Here is an 18,296-nt window from a genome sequence, read left to right as displayed (position 1 = left end):
CATTTGGGAAACGGAGAAGTAGTGGCGGACCTTCCTCGAGGCCATGACAAGGACGAAGATCAGCTTTTGCACTCCAGAGTACCTTGACCTAGCCCCCTACAACAAGGACCTAACAAAGTACACTGGCCACTATACCACTTTCTTCTTTGCCATTTCTTTGGCCTTCCCTCTACTAGCCTCCTGGGGTTCTTCTGAGTCTATGTTGCGTGTTGTCGTGGATACCTTAACATCATCCCCGGCAGCATCTGCCATGGGGGGCATCTTCATCTACTTCTCGCTGTGCCACCAGGGTTGCGCTAACCACTTGATTCGTTGTCGCCAAGTATAGAAGCAACGGTTCTTTTGGTTTAGGAGCAACCAAGGTGGGAGCGAAAGAAACATATGTTTTCAGATCTCACAACATTGCGTCTGCTTTCCGGGTCCACTTCATCTGGCCAGCCTTCTTCAGTATATTGAAGAATTACAAGGCGTGTTCAGCGGATTTGGAGATGAATCTGCTCAACTTGGCAACCCATCCGGTCAGACGTCTCACATCCTTGACTATCTTGGGTGGTTGTATCCGTTGGATAGCTTTAATCTTGTAAGGATTGGCTTCTATTCCTCACCGAGATGCAAAAATCCAGGTAGCTTGCCAGATGGAACACCAAACACATATTTCTCAGGGTTGAGCTTTAGGTTGATCTTGTGCAGGTTTGCAAAGGTCTCTTCCAAGTCTTGTACAAGGGTAGCTTCGTCTCTGGTTTTGACCAGTATGTCATCCATGTAAGCTTCCCAATTTCCATGCAACTGTGGTCCAAATCCAATCTATATGACCCTGACAAAGGTAGAACCAGTGCTCTTGAACCCGTAGGGATATATATAAAGTAGTACGTGCCGCATGGAGTTATGAATGCGGTCTTCTCCTCATATTCTTTATCCATGAATATCTGATGGTATCCGGAATAGGCATCCAGGAAGGAAAGCCAATCGCATCCGGAAGTGGAATCAACTATCTGGTCAATGCGTGGCAAGGGAAATGGGTCCTTTGGACATGCTCTGTTCAAATAAGTGAAATCAATGCAAAGCCTCCATTTCCCATTTGCCTTGCGCACCATTACCGGGTTAGCTAACCACGTTGGATGCAGTACTCCTCGAACTAAACCAGCTACTTCTAGCTTCTTGATTTCTTTGGCAATGAACTGCTGCCTCTCTAAGGCATGTTTCCTAACTTTCAGCTTGATGGGTCTGGCATGAGGGCAGACATCAAGGTGGAGCTCAATTAGCTCTTTGGGAACACTTGGGATGTTAGAAGGTTGCCATGCAAACACATTGACATTCGCCCACAGAAAGGCAATGAGCACGCTTTCCTATTTTTCACTAACGGTGGCACTGATGGAAACGTATCGCGAGAGCCATCCCCCCATGCCGGGACTTCCTTTGTCACGGGGTAGGAGACCTTGGATTTTCGGCTAGTGGAACTCTTCGAAAGGTCATCGACACGTGCAACACACTCCGTGGAGGTGCGCTTCCCAGAGTCCTTACTAGTATTCCCGCTAGACTTCTTTTTCTTTGTCAGGTTTCTGGCAGGAGCGGGTCCTTCAGCAGCCTCAGCTGCTACTGCATCTCGGTACATCTGGTCTATGCAAATAACTGCATCATTCTTGTCAAACGGGATGGAGATTACTCCCATGGGATCTGGCATCTTCAGAACATTGTAAGCATAGTGGGATGCTGCCATGAATTTGCCAAGGATGCGCGACCAAGAATTCCATTGTACAGCAGGGAGTGTTTGACCACATCAAATACGACCTTCTTGGTGTGGTAGTTGAACTCTCTGGCAAACATAACAGGTAAAGTTATCTTCCTCTTGGGCTGGCGTCTGCATGGGTTAATTCCTCGGAATAAACCCATAGGCTTGAGCTCGTCGTCAGGAATTTGAAGTCTCTTAACCATCTCAGGGGAAATAAGCTTCAACCCTACCCTGTCGTCAACTAACATCTTACTACCTTTGAGGTTGTGGTCTGTCGGAGAAACCAACAGCGGAAGACACCTAATAACAGTAATGCGATCAAGGTGATCCTCTCCATCAAAGATGATAGGCGTGTGGGACCATTCGAGCGGTCTTCTAGACTCTGTATTTGCCTCCATGGCGTTAACTTTGCGCGCCCACTATTCGAGTTGGTATTGAGAGGAGTGCAAGGATGCACCCCCGTCAAAACACTTGGCATATGTTGCTCTCTAGAATTCGTTATCACTGGAATCCTCTCCATCATCTTCATCATCACTCTTGTCATATTTTTCTTTCTTCTCACGACCTCTAGCAGGCTTTTCCCTTTGCTGGAGGGCCTTGCCGTGGTGTCCTCCTCGAGCACCTCGCCCCTACCCGACAACACCATCTTGGCCCTTGTCCTTGTCGCGCTTCTCGTACTCTACTTTTTTCTTTTCAGCAAGATGCTCACCTTGGCAGCATTCTTGGAGATCATGGCACTTGGTGCGATGGATCTTGCAATATTGCCCATTGGCCTTTCCAGTTTTCTCTGCCGTTGCGGCCTCCCAGAAAACATCGCACTAGGAAGGTCCCTTGCCAGGGGTCTCGACTTTCGCCTTCTTGTCGACGCTAAGATCACCAGAGCCTTCTACGACTAATATTGCCTTTCCCTTGCGCTTCTTGTTGTGCTTTCGGTTAATCCCCTTAGGTACAAGGGTATCGTCCTCATCATCCGAGTCGACTTCGACACCCGCCTTCTCTCCTAGGAGTCGCCTTCCTTGATTAGCTGGAACACACTTGTCCGCCAATGTGTATAGGTCGTTGATAGTCTTGGGGAGTTTGACATTCATCTTGAACCGCATCCTCCTGTTGCGCATGTTCGAATGGAAGGTGGCAATCACGCCTGCGGGGGTGTATCTCAAGAATGTTGCGGTGCACTCTACTGAACCTCTGGATGTACTTTCACGGGGTTTCCCTCTCCTTCCACGAGAGGACCTGCAAGTCGCTGGGCTATCCCGGCTCCTCGTGCCACCTGTGAAGGCGCCAACAAACTCGTTGGACAAGTCAGCCAATGACGAAATGGAATTCTCTGGCAGGTGCATCAGCCATGACCTCACATTTGGCTTGACTGCCAAAGGGAAATATTTGGCGAGCACCTTCTCATCTCTTCCTCCGTTAGCTTGGACGGTTATCGTGTAGATGCCCAGGAATTTTACCGGGTTGAGATTTCCATCATACTTCTCCGTTAGTTCAGGCTTGAAAGATCGGCTCGACAGCTAGCGAACCTGTCGCAGGTCGCGAGTGAAGGCAGGATACCCGACCTCGTAAGGTAGGTATCCGCCAGCATTGGGTGCGGGGTTGCGAGCGTATATGTCGTTGCGCGTATCAGATTGATGGTGCGCTTCCCGGCGTCGTTCAATGGTGATACACGCGTCCTCCTTCAGGACACACCGCTGGTCTCGCTGGCCGCGTGGGCCGAATGAGGCCATGGATGCCTCGTCGTGTTCGCTAGTGCATGGAAATTGTTATGTATACCCTTGGGTTTGCTGTCGAGGAGGGGACTACACCGTTGGTTTGGTCCCCTCAACAAGACCGCCAGTCAGTCCTCCATCATCGTCCGTGGATGACGAGATGGTCCTGCATGTTGTGATTTGTTGGCTTCGGCGAAGCCAATGAAACTCTGGATGGTGGCCCTCCACTCGTCCATCTTGTCACTCGCTAGTGGAAAATTTAACAACAGCTTAGCCAGCGCCATTGGTTCTGTGGCTGTGTCCTGCATGGGCACAGAGACGGACCGTGACCTTGCTCAACTCCTGGTGAAACCAAAAGGATCATCGTCGCACCCTTCTTGTCGTGCACTGGTCATCTTGGTAGTCTGACATGGGGGAGGTCGAGCTCATGGAGCCGCGGCTCCGCTCAGCACCCCGTCTTGCTCTAGACAAGGCACGCGCCTCACAGTCGCGTCCGTGATAGTCGCAACCCGTGGATCGTGGCTTGCTTCAGATTGGGCGCCACTGTTATGACTGCGGCGGAAGGGTGGGGTCTGGGTGTCTTTTCCACCCGCATCATCACGGCCAAGATCACCAGGGCGTCGCTGCTCCTCTCTCGTGCACTCTTTGTTTTGACTTGGGCTGCGGGGGACACGATGGCAGCACCTCCTGTGCAAATCGCATCGCCCGCGGCGCTCGCATCGCTTGACATCGTCATGGTGCCAGCAGTCTCCACAACTGTAAACGTCGTGGCCTTTGAAGTAGATGGATGGGCAGCTGCGCCGATCTTCTTGGGAGACACGAGGAAAAAGAACAGCGACGAAGATCAGCATGCTGCTCATAATCTTAGGTTTGTGCGAACGATTCCCCTGTCTCGCGCGTCAAAGATGTCGGGGTAGGTTGCACTCGATCACCTATGGGACCATTGCCCCTTTGTGGTTCGGAGGGGAGGTCGCATTGCACAAAGAGCAGAAACTACGAGGCAACACGATGATGGGTGTCGAGTTGTTTACCCAGGTTTGCGCCGCTAAGAAGCGTAAAACCCTACTCCTGCTTTGGTGGATTGATTTGGTGAAGACGGAGCCCGCACAGTGTTCTGCCCCGACACGGGTTACCGTTGAGAGCTACTATGTGCGTACAAATGTTCTTGGGTCCAATCCTCTATGGTCTGAATCCTCTGGTAAGTAGCCTTGGGCCACCTTTTATAGCTCATGGGGCATCCACAGTGGCAAGCAGACATGATTAGATAGTTAATAGTGCTACCATACCTAACTCTGGAACTGAAGACAAAATGCCATAGATGCAGCCTTAGGTGGCGTGCGGGGGTGCATACCGACAAGCTCCTACCACCGCTTTAGCTGGCTGTTACTTGGTGTCTTGAAATGCCTCTGGATGAGTGTGAACTGGTTGCAATCTGTCTCCCGGCACGTCACCACGTGTATAGCGAGAGACACTTAGACATCTTGGAGCTCGACACCTCATTGATAAGTTACTGGTGTGGCGATGACGTGGAGCGGTGGCAGATTGGCTCACACTTGCCGGAGGGGTGACTAGCCGGGTCTTCTTGAGGATGCATGTGCCTTGGTCCCCGACAGGTGTCGGGGGTTCTTGGCACTTCTTGGGCCCGTCCTGAGCTGCTGTGTAGGTCTTGCAGGCGTCTGGCTCCGGATACTTGCTTGGGTTGGCGGTTAACTTCGAGGGGTTATGCTCTTAACGTCTGTTTGTAAGTCAAGGGCACTGGGTACCCTATTACTAGTGCACCGACATAAATAATACGAATATGGCGTTTCGTCAATATGCAATGAGTTGCATATTGAGCTTCACTTAACATGTAGTATTGATTGTTGTGATTGCCATGCCTTGCAAAATTAAATGGACATGCATCATATTTGATAGTGCATCATGCCGTGTATATGTGGTGGTGTTAACCGTGTGTTGATTGTTTGTTTCTGGATTGCTTCTCCTTGATAGAGTTCCGAAACCAATTCAGAGTGTGAGGACTCATTCGGCTACGACCTATCGTCTACTTAATGAATTCGTTCTTCTTCCAACCAGGATCTCAGGCAAGATGACCATGTCCCTGGATACCACTACTATCGTTTCCATGCTAGTTGTCTCGGTTCTATCATTATGTCACGTTACCTACCACTTGAATATCAAGCATCCTGACATTGCCATGAAAAGCCTCTAACCCCTCCATATCCCAACAAACTATTGTTTAGCTATGTTACCGCTTGCTCATCCCTTCTTATAACATTGCTAGTTGCAGGTGTAGTTTGTTACATGTGCCAACATGGATATATTTGGGACATCACAATATTTTTGCTATTTAATTTAATGCACATATATACTTGGTAAAGGGTGGAAGGCTTGGCCTTTTTCTTGTTGTTTTGTTCCACCTTTGCCGCACTAGTTACTTGCGTATCGGTGTTATGTTCCATATTGACCACTCCAAACATGCTTGGGTTTGTTATGGGGAGCGCCTTGGTTTTTGTTTTGGGACAAAACTCTTCTCGCAAGGCCCAACATTGGTACTACATTTTCCTATTAACTATTAACATTGCATAGGGACATGCGAGCCGCGTGGATAATTAATTAACCCCTGGGCAAGTGCTCCTCATGAGTGTTGGTCCAAAATAGAGCACTGTGCGGGGCCACCTAGGGCTAACTCAAGGGATTTCTATAAGGCCACCGTATGTGTCTCTTATCTATCGTGTCCTGAGAATGAGATATGCGACTCCTATCGGGTTTGTCGACATGTCGGGTGGTCTTGCTAGATTTGTTTTACATTTCTCAAACGTCTTGGACACGGGATTCCGAGGATACGTTGGGCTATCTCAAGGTTGAGATTTTCCACCGGGATTCCAAGGAGACAATGGGGCTCTTCCATAGTTGATGTTTTCCCTATAGCTTGTGGCTATTTTGTGATGGATGAGTTGGAGCACCCCTACATGTCAAAATCTTTCGGAAACCATGCCCGCGATTATGTGGCAACTTGGAAACTTGTTGAACACCCGGTCATAGCAAGCTTGAAGTAAACTTAAATAAAATACGCCAACCGTGTGCTTAACCATGACCATCTCTTCTTGTGAGATTTTAACAAAGAAGGGAACACAGTGGTGTTATGTTTGACTTGTAAGTATGTGCTCAGGATCACTTCTTGATCATTTCTAGTTCTCGGCTGTTTATGCGTAGATAACTCTTCTTATTCTTGTACTCATAAGTTAGCCACAAAAATAAATGCTTAGTGCTTGATGCAGCCTCACCACTTAACCATTCCTCATCCATTAAGCTTTGCTAGTCTTGATATCCTTCGAAATGAGAAAGTTGAGTCCTTGTGGCTCGCAGATTATTACAATAGTTGGAGGTACAGGTAATGCGACGATTTGACGTGAGAGCGATGCTTGTTTGATTTGGAGTTCTTCTTCTTCTTCTTCTTTATCGATCGTAGGATGGGTTCCACGCTGGCAGCCTTGGATTATCTAGGATGGACATCGCTTTTACAGTTTGGTTTCGTCCATAGTCGGACCCTGCTCTTGTATATGGTTATTGAATGGATTATTTTATTGAGATGATCATGATGTATCTTCTAGCGACTTTAAGCCAATTCCATATACTCATATCTTCTTTATACGTATTTGTAACGATATCCATTCTTGCAAAATGCCGAGGTGCGCTTCTATCCCTATCAAGGCCCTCGATCCAAAATAAGGATATGACAGCCTCTTGGGTGTTACAAGCTGGTATCAGAGAAGTACCAACCTAGGATCCCCTTGATTAATCAAACTAGGTTGAGTTGAGTCTCGTGAAAAAACTAGTTTGATTCTAATTATATATTAGAGACTAGGATTATTTTTACTCCTCTTCCCTTCTCTGGTGAGGTATCATGACATAGGAATTTTAATTCTACTCCTCTTCTCATTCAAAACATTTTAGGATCATGCGGTTATTTTGGAACATCTATGATGTCGATGTGACAATATTCTGTATTTGGTGCCTCCTGTTTCCGAGGAGTAGATCTCAAGGAAGTTGCTGACGCATCGTATCATTCAGTTCCCTTAGTAACTCAGGACCCGGATGATCAAACTTGCTTCAATAACCTTTGTGGCAAGAGGAGTTTGGCATCACCCAATATCGGGGAGAACATCCAAATGTACTGCCACAATTGGTATCATTCTGATTACGAGGGTGTGAGGTAGATGAGTTTCTGGGAACTCTGGTTATGTGTTGACGAATGTGTTACATTGGAGCGTAGTATCATTTTAGGAGTTGTGTGATGATTTGCTCCTTGTATCTGTGAACCCGATTGCATAACCAGAAGATTTTGGGAGTATTCAGGTGGGAAGTCAAGTAGTTACCTAGAATTACCCGTCAAACAAAATCATATGGGTTATGTATTTCTTCATGGCTTGCTTCGTAAGCCTCATCATTTGTTTTGCTGGAGTATGGTAATTCGAGTTGCGTTGATGTGAAATGTTGTTTCATATCTTTCCTAAGCTTTGTCCTCATATTTTTTTGGGAATGCTAATCCTTTTGTTCAACTGGAGTTGTCATGAAATTCTTTCAACCGATGTGCTTCTCTTCAATATAATTCAATCCATTTCAATATTCGCAAGATCAATCCTCATAATTCTTTCCGGAGTTCTTCTCATCCGTTCCAAGTTGTCTTTGTTTTTCCCCAATCACCCACCCTTTTTATTCAAGGATTAAATTATTATCCTAGTACCTTTATTTTCATTGATGCCTCTGCTATATTCTCTTCTGTGTGGTATCCGGTGATTCATTGTAAAGATAATCAGGTCTTATGTTAATCATTTTTCATTCTTGCTTTCTACCCCAGTGGATCGATTCAACCTCTCGGTGTTTGTCATATCCTTTTTAGTTGTTAAATACTTTTCCGTATTGGAAATTCTCATCCAAGCCTCTCTTGTTTATAGAAATCCGTATTCTATCCATTCCTGGAGATATCTAAGAGGTTTGTGTTTTCATTCAAAATCCTTTCAGATTATTTCGAGGGTGTCACTTGATCGAGTTCTTAATTTGTACCGTTGAATATCTCTTCCTAAGCAATCATTTCAATAATATTTTGCTTTGAGTGGGCCCATAACCCACAAGATTTTCTAGGATCTTACTTGGCTCATCTAATCTTTTCGGATGTCTGAACTTCCTTTCACATATGATGTAATAATGATCTTCATCAGTCATATTCATCCTCCAAGATCGCCTGGAATTATTTTCATAATTGGCTCAACTCTATCTTATTCATTGTTCCGGAGTGTCTCATTAATTCTTGATTGTGCTTATTGGCATCATTCTCTGCATTGAGGACCGAAGAGGAGTTCCACTTAAATCTTTGTCCATTCTTTTGAAGATTGTCATCTCAGCTTCGTGCTCTCTCTTAAATTGTTTTTGATCATGAAAAGTTCCTTCCATATCTATCCAAAGAATTTTAGAGTTATTTTTATTTTTCGATCCTCCCGAAGTCCACCATTTAATAAGATATGTTCATTCTTAGCTTTCAGCTTTCGTTCTCAAATTCTTCTCAATGGTTATCCATTCGTTTGTATCTCAATTATTCCGGTGCTTCGTTCTTTTGTATCGTCATTCATTCATAATATTCTGATTCATTCCATATTCTTATCGACACTCCATTCAGGACGTATCCAAGTTTGTATTATCTCTCTTCAATCGTTTTCAAGAGGAATAAGTCGTATGTCAAATCGTTGTTTGTCATCAATTCAACTTCATGAAGGATAAGCATAACATAATAATAATTATTGTTTCATCAAGATGATTTCAATCCTTCTTCCCGAGTTGTTCGTGATATCAAATTATCGATTCCACGTGTTCCCATCTTTTATTTTCCGAAGTTCCAAGTCTTCTCAAGTATCTCTTCGCGAAGTTCCATCTAAATCTTGGAAGGTAAAAATATTATTTTAGACCTTCATTGTTGCGATCATTTTGTTGTACCGGGTGGTTGCTCTATTCGATCCATCATCTCTTTCCGTTAAGATCATGTTCTTCCCTTGCTTGTCCATTCAGCCGGAGTGTTGTGTTCTCTTTTGAAGCTCTTTCCATCTTATCAAGTTTTGCCTCTCTTTTCTACCAAAGTTCAACCCAAATTCTTTTTTCCCGTTCGTTATCTATATCATTTCAACTGAAGTGCTTTCTATTCCTTCTTTCCCTTGTGTTCTTTTATTCTCTTAGAAACCTTCACATTTAGTTCGTTTCACTTGTTTGTAAGAAACTAAGTTTTACCTCTTCCATTGTTCTCCCTCTTCCTCTTCTCATTGTAAGATCTCAGATTGAGATCTCTTGTTAGTGGAGGAGAGTTGTAACCGCGCGAGATGGACGCTCCACAAGATTCACTTTTTATTTGATTGTCCCATTCATCATCGCATCATTCACATCATCTGCATGGCATCGACACTCTGGTGCCATCATTTTTAAAAAATTGCATCCTTTGTTAGTTGTCAATTCTCTTCATTCTCGTCATTCACTATTTTCATGTCCACCACACTCGCACGCGCCCGCGTGATCATTGACATATTGTTTTTAAAAGTGTGTTTAAAACATTCTCGGAATGGGTTGAAAGTTGGCGTGCGGTCTTAATAGAGTGTAATAGAGTGCGTGCCAAATTTCGCCGCATTCAGAGCTCCTTTGATACACGAATCGTTAATCCTATAGCGACACTATAACCGGCTTAAATCGCAAACGTTTTTGATTTGTAAAAACTCTATCATGGGACATGACCTCTCTCTCATCTTAGCCAAAGCCCATCCACACAGCCCACTACACCTAGCCTAAGCCCCCTCCATCTGGAGTCGTCCGATTGAGATCAAACATTCCTAAAATAGACTAAATCCCTAATCCTAAGCCTCGTGTCTATAAATAGATTGATGCCCTTCGTAAAATGGATGAGACCCTAATCATTCCTCGTTTTCCTGTGCAGCCGCCAGCTCCCCCTCCACCGCACCAAGACCGCCCCGGGCCTGGGTCTCCGTCGCCACCCTCGAGCGTTGGTGCCGGCTCCCGTGCACCCCCGTGGCTAGGGAAGCCTACGCCAGCCCTGCCTCCCCACCGACAAGCCGCGACCCCACCGTACCACCGTGCCCTGAAGTCAGTCGCCCTCTTCCATCCTATCCTTCTTACCCCTCTCTTCCTCTCCCTAACCTCCAGCTAGCCCTCTATCCTGTAGGTCAGCCCCGCCACCATGGATGCCCAGGACGCCACAGTTTTCCCTGTTGCCACGCTCCGCCACTACCTGTGCCTGGATCTGACACCGGCTGGCTGGATCCGGCTGCCCCGCATCGCCCTCCGTAGACTGCCTCGGCTCCAACCGACCGCCGCCTGGCAACCTCAGCCGCCCCCGATTCCCATGATCCCATTAGGGACTGGGAGGAGGAGGACGACACGCTTTGTACTCGCCCTTGTGGGCCAGGCCCATCTAGCCGCGTCATCGGCCCAACATCGCATTACCCCTCGGCATGCTTCACATCCAGCCCAAGGCCCTTTGGGGAGCATCCCACTATGCCTCGCCCTGTGTGCCATTTTACTATTTCGCACTCACCCCGTCCGCCCTAAAAAACGACTAAGTCCTTAAACCGTCGACATAAAACTTCATGTTAGCTTTTTGTGGTGGTTGTAATTTGTAAACCGTTCATTAGATTGCAATGATCTTAATATGAAAAATCATCTACTCGATGTGCTCTACATGCTGGTAGTCTTTGATTGTGCATTAGTATTCAAATTATTGTTCAAATTTGTGTTGAAAAAGTGCATATCATCGTATACTACAAAAACTGATATTTTATTCAATCTTCGGTGGATGATTGCATCTAATTTGTAGGTCTTCTGCATGTGGTACCTTCTTGAGATTTGTTCTATGTGATGTCTACTTTAATTCCATGCCACTAGTTGCCATGTAAATCATCTACATCACATCAATATGTTGCTCTAAACGTGCTATCATTTTAAAACTGCTAATCTACTAACATTAATTTCCATTTTGCGACGCTCGAATTAAGTAAACCATGCCTTTTCTGAATGTGTTCCAATGGAGTGAACTGTAGTATGACATGTCCAAGTTAGTAGGTTTGCCATGCCATCAATGTCATGTTTAGCTGTAGTTTTCATCATGTGAACTTGGCATAAAAATGTTGCCATTTTGAGGGTCCAAAATAATTCAAAGTCCAGAATCTGCTATATTTTGTTTCTATGTTTCGATGTGATTTGCTATTAGTCTGTAACTCCTTGTGGTTAGTCCAATGGAATGAGCTGTAAACCATGTTATCCTCTGTTAGTTTGTGTCATTAGTTTTCAAGTATAGGTTTGTCATCCTAGTTAATTTTGTTGTCAAATATGTCAATCTGATAAAACTATTGTTCCTTGCACCATGTTAATTTTTCTAAGTATGAGAAACTGCTTAGTTCAGAATGCCTTGTTGTGTTGATGCTAGCTATATTGTGTGCAAAGTTAGACCCTGATAGTATGGAATGAAATGAAGAGCATCATGTATACTACCATGCCGTAAGTTTTCAAGCCATAATATGCCATGTAGCATGTGTTTTTCTTGTAATCAATATGCCTTCATAATAAAACTGCTCTATTAAAACATATTATTTTTACCAACTCTGAAACTGTGTTCAAGTAGCCATCTTGTGGGCTCATTTCCTTTTGATCCATGCTTCCAATCATTTTTGTCCTGTGAAATGAATTATTACACATCATGTAAACTACTTCCCCATGTCTAGTTTGTGCATTTTAGATTCATGTAGCTTGTTGTTTTAATGTGTGCAAAATGCCATGTTGCTGCTTTGGACAAATTATAGCTAGAACTTCTGTTGCTTGGAGTTGTTGATCCATTGCTCCATTTTGAACATGCCATATATGAAACTTGCTAAGAACTTCATCTGGTTTCATATTATCTAGTTGCATCCATGTTTTAAAATGCTTGTGGTTGTCATTTGCATTTCATACATGATATATTTATCTTGTGTTGGTCATATCTTTTAAATCGTAGGTCCCTTTTAGATGATCTATATATGTAAATCCATCAGAATGATGTGTAGAATCACAAGGTGGATTTCGTTTCCCTGTTTAATAAATAGAAAACATGGTTTTTTCAGATCTGGACCAATTTAGAAATTAACATGTTGGGTTATTTTGGAATTACTCTAAGTTCTTTCCCACCTTATTTAAAATGCCTAGGTAGATAGTTTATTTATGCTTCACCACTTTCCATGTTTAATAACATTTAACATTGTCATGTACCAAAATGGTAGTAAACTAAATAATATGAATGCGGAGTTTCATAAATATGCAACTCGTTGCATATTGAGCTTCACTTAATATGTAGTATTTGATTGTTGTGATTGCCATGCCTTGCATAATTAAATGGGCATGCCTCATATTTGATTGTGCATCACGCCGTGTATATGTGGTGGTGTTAATCTTGTTTGTTGCCAGATTGCTTCTTTTTGGTCGAGTTCTGAAACCGATTCAGAGTGTGAGGACTCGTTCGACTACGCCCGTTTGTCTACTTCACGAATTTGTTCTTCTTCCAAGTGGGATCTTAGGCAAGATGACCTTTTTCCTGGATACCACTACTATCATTGCCATGCTACTTGTCTTGTTTCTTTCGTTATGTCATGTTGCCTACCACTTGATTATCAAGCCTCACAACATTGACATGAAAAGCATCTTACCCCTCCACATCCCACCCAACTATTGTTTGGCTATGTTACTCCTTGCTCAGCCCTTCTTGTAGCGTTGGTAGTTGTAGGTGCAGTTTGTCACATGTTCCAACATGGAAATTTTTGGGATATCACAATATTATTGCAATTTAATTTAATGCACATATATAATTGGTAAAATGTGGAAAGCTTGGCCTTTTGTTTGATGTTTTCTTCCACCTTTGCCACCCTAGTTTTTTGTGTACATATGTTATGTTCCATATTGAGCTCTCCTAACATCCTTCGGGTTGTTATGGGGACCACCTTATTTTTTATTTTGGGATAAAGCTCTTCTGTCAAGGCCCAACATTGGTACTACATTTGCCTAATAACTATTAACATTTCATAGGGACGTGCCGGCCCCCGTGGATAATTAATTAACCCCCGGGCCAGTGCTCCTTATGAGTGTTGGTCTAGGATAGAGCACTGTGCGGTGCCACCTCGGGCAACTCGGGGATTACTATCATTCCACCGTATGGATTGCTTATCTGTCGTGTCTTGAGAACGATATATGCGTCTCCTATCGGTTTCGTCGACATGTAGGGTTGTCTTGCTGGATTTGTTTTAGCATTCTCGACCATGTTGTGCACAGGATTCTGAGGATACTTTGGGCTATCTGGAGGTTGAGGTTTTCCACAGGGATTCCGAGGAGACTACGGGCTATTCCGTGGATAAAGTTTTCCACAAAGCTTGTGGCTAGTTTGTGATGGATGAGTTCGAGCACCACTGCAGGGTTAAATCTTTCGAAAAGCCATGCTTATGGTTATGTGGCAACTTGGATACTTGTTTAACATCTGGTCATAGAAAAATTGAAGTAAACTTAAATAAAATAGACCACCCGTGTGCGTAATCGTGAGCATAGCTTCTTGTGAGGTTTGAACCAAGAAGGGAACATGATGGGGCTATGTTTGACTCATAAGTAGGTGTTCAGGATCACCTCTTGATAATTTCTATTTCACGTCCATTTATGCATGTGTCACTCTTCTTATAATTGTACTCGTAAGTTACCCACTCAAATAAATGCTCAGTGCTTGATGCAACCTCACCAATTAACCATTCTTCACCCGTTAAGCTTTGTTAGTATCGATAACACTAGAAATGAGATTGCAGAGTCCGTGTGGCTCATAGATTACTACAACAATAGTTGCAGGTATAGGTAATGCGATGATTTGACGTGAGAGCGATGCTTGTATGATTTGGAGTTCTTCTTCTTCTTCTTCATTGATCATAGGATAGGTTCCATGCCAGTAGCCTGGAATTTGCAAGGATGGATCTCGCTTTTATCATTTGATTTCGTGTGTAGTCGGACCCTACACCTCTATATGGTGATTGAATGTATTGTTGTATTGAGATGATCATCATGTAGGTTCTGGCGAGTGTAGGCCTATTCCATAGACTCATCTCCTCTTTACTTGTACTTGTACTTATGTCCATTCGCGCGAATCGACGAGATGCACTTCTATCCATATCGAGGCCCTCGAGCCAAAATAAGAATAGGACAACATCTTGGGCATTACAAGTTTCGTCCTGAACACGTGGCCCCAACTAGGCGGCGATATCGGGACGCACTATCGAGCTAGACGAGGCACCTGGTTCTAACGAGGAGGCGAAGCACACACATCCGTTCAGAGCCGGCCGATTTCTCGCTATTGGTTTCGCAGGCGGGTGATGGCAGCGTGATCGTTGTGACATCGGGGACGCTCGTCCTGGCCCCGGCTAGCATGGAGCCTGGAGCCGTAGGAGAAGGCGCTTGCTACATTGTCTAGGCTCTGCTAGTCGGCTGATGGCTGTTGCCTCGGGGCTGAGGGGATACATCAATGGCCTGAGCTGGGTCGAACTAAGCTTGAAGGGTGTTGGTAGTGTTGATGAGTTCGCGGATGCACTGCTGCTGCAGCGCATGCTCCTCGCCCTCCAGGTTGGCCAGACCAGCCATGGCGAGGCGAGAAGCCTTCATGTTGTCCAAAGGGGTGTCGTAGATGGGGAAGTTCCCATTGAGTGTGTCACGACAGCGCGACCATGTTGACGCACCTCAGCGCGCTTGCTTGGCTCGGTGCCAGTCCGGGTGAGACCGTTGACGGTTTTGAACTCGCGCTGCGCGGATTCCATCCGGGTGGTGGTGAGGGCGGTGGCCTCCACATACAACTGTTTGCGGCCAACCTCGAGTTCCTTTGTGGCAGCGGGCGGGTTGGTCGATGGTGCGATGGGGGTACGTAGGACCTCCAAGGTAGCGCGCACGGGGTTGGACGGGCCGGCGCAGGCCGTTGCCGCAGCCGCTACGGCCTCTTCCCTCGCGACCCCATGATGGTGGTGGAGCGAGTGGTCATCACCTCGACACGGAGGTGAGAACCATCCGCATTGTCTAGAGCACCGCTGCCAAGGGAAGGCACCAAATTGGAGAAGTCGAATACCTTGTCGGGGTACTCATCGGGGATGGGAATGATGTTGATGCGTAGCTCCGTGAAGCGGTCGTGGAGACCGTCGATGTCGCTGGGCTACGTGCCGGCAGTGAGTGGCAATGGGTCGGAGGTGGTGAGCACCTCGACAGGGTACTCAATGGAGGTGGGCGGGTCGCAAATTCATCTAGCGGGTCAAAGTGGTGGCCCGCCTTGCCTAGTCGTGGTCAGCCATGCATGAGTGGCGTAACGGAGTGGTTGGCACAGTGTAGCCACTATGCCACCTCGCCTAGTCAGAGTCGGTCGCGGTCAGCGGTACGGCCGGCTTCATTATAGCCATGCATGCATGGTGTCATGGATTGGTTGGCTCTGTTGCCGCGTCGCAGAATCACTGTGGTGTACTGTCGTACGGGGTGATGAGTGAGGCACTAAACCACCGACTGATGGGTCACCCCGGAGCCGGGCCGTGAGGGGCCCTGCCCCAAGCTGGCCCATGCGGCAGGAGCCGACAAAGAGGAGCCGATTCATGAGGGGCGAGGCTATGATGATATTTATAACTTGTTCGTATGGATAGCTACAACCTGTTGATGCATGTTTTTACAAGTTAATTTATCATGTCATTGCACTCAATATTAGCTTTTTGCAACTGACCTACTTACTGATATATCATGCATTGTCATTGCCTTGTTCCAAACATGGGTTGCTTGCGAGTACATTCAATGTACTCATTGTCTTGCCACTCATTATTTCATTGGCTAGGCTTGAAAGATAGTGTATGATGAAGAATACCTTGGTGACTCACGTGCGAGGTAGGATGCTTCCTAGTCAGAATGCCTATAACGTTAAGGTAGATGTCATGGGTTCATGCTATCAAAGAAGGTTTTCCGCTGCAGATATATGAATACTTGGTCATGAAGGCCATATCCGAGTAAAACTCTACGTAATGGATGGAAGACTCTTGTTATTCAATTTACGTGTGTTTACTGAGGATTGATCTCTAGGATCAGTGTGCATGTACATTTGGTGATCACGACTTATGAGTCGGGGTCCCCACAGAGTTGGAAGGGGTTGAACATCTCATGTTCAATCATCATCTCAAGTCATCTGACTTAGCTCAAGTATCATCTTTCTGTCTCACACACACCAAGTTTGGAAACCATGGACGTAGCCCAAAGTGGTCATCCAACTGTCCTTGACCGTGGACACAACTATTCGAAAAGTTGTACACTCTCCAAAGGTTGTGCGTTGTACCCATGGTACTCGGGGAACTCCCGTGTCATCCATGAGTCGCGGTATATTACATACCCGAGGTAAGCACCGAACAATTCCTTTCCTCTGGTGACACTAAACAAAGTGTCCACTCATTGGTGCCATCCCTCATGATGTACATCAACGATCCTCGCTCAAGATCGTACCATCCATGAGGGCACGCAACGGTGTGCCCGATGTCTATGAAAATGGCCCATGGTCTCCCTATCAGGCAAAACACCGTATCGAGAGGGTCACTCTGGCCCTCCCGCCACTAGTAATGTGGACTCTGTGCTAGCATTGACGAAAGTAATCAACAAAGCCCCATCCCCTATAGTGGTATCATGGTCGTACATGTATGGTTGGAGTAATGGTCGCAACTTAAACCAATTCGTTTCTGAAGACAACTCACTCACCTGACTCGGTACACCACTTCTTCCTCAAGTGTTGTCCGAGCTGAACATCTCCCTTGGGCATTAGTTGCACCCGACGGGATTTTCGAGAAGTCTTTAAACTCATTCCTTTTCCCTCACCATGCATATTCCGATCCCACTTGTGTAGCAACTACTTTAGCATCCTAACTACTTCCCACACGCACAACCCTCATAGGAAGGTAGGGTCATGCTCAGTGCAAGTATCAACGAGGATTTATCAGAGACAACCCGTCAAGGTGGTTACCGGTTCAACATGATTCAAATGCAACAAAGTAAAGTGCCATATGGCATGCATTAAATGGTTTCATAGTGATGATCAAAGGGTTGCTTGCCTATATCAGCAGAGTCTTCGAGGTCTTCACGAGATTCTAGTCCAACTACGAGCACTTATCCTATTTCGTCAACTACCATCGGAAACACCCAAAATAAGCAACACAAAAAGAGGAAAATAAAAGTGCTCTATAAATAGGAGTTTTCTTTTTCTTGGACACCTCTGGTCTCAAGAAGGATTTTGTCCTAATGGATTTGGATCACTCAAGATTTTTGAATAGTGTAAATGGAGGAGTTCATGATCCTATAAGTAGCCTATAGAAAACATTCTTATCAAAATGAATGGATGCACGTATTAAATAGGGCATGATTTTAGAAACATTTAGGAAGTTGTTTCACTGGATTTGGAGTTGGAGTGAATTTCCTATGAATTTACTAAGAAGGAATAAATGCAAATGGGGCTATTTATTTGGTCCAACCAAATTATAACATACAAAATGTTCACCAAGGCTAGGAAAATAGAAAAAGACTTTTGGAGTCTATGCTATCTTGAATCACTCCATTTGGAGCTGATTTGGACCCTCTAGGAATTTTACAAATTGGCCTTGAGAAGGTTCGAAGTTGAATTTAAATTTGAACAGTATAGAGAATTTCTCTCGAAGAATGTGCAATGCACATATTTAGATAGGTCAAGACTTTAGGAACTCCTAGAATTTTGAATCAAAAATTTTGGAGTAGAAATGGATTTATTATGAATTGAT

Source organism: Hordeum vulgare, chromosome 7H (genome assembly GCF_904849725.1).
Source record: "Hordeum vulgare subsp. vulgare chromosome 7H, MorexV3_pseudomolecules_assembly, whole genome shotgun sequence".
NCBI classification, from domain to species: domain Eukaryota; kingdom Viridiplantae; phylum Streptophyta; class Magnoliopsida; order Poales; family Poaceae; genus Hordeum; species Hordeum vulgare.
Note: the sequence above shows the minus strand (reverse complement) of the source record.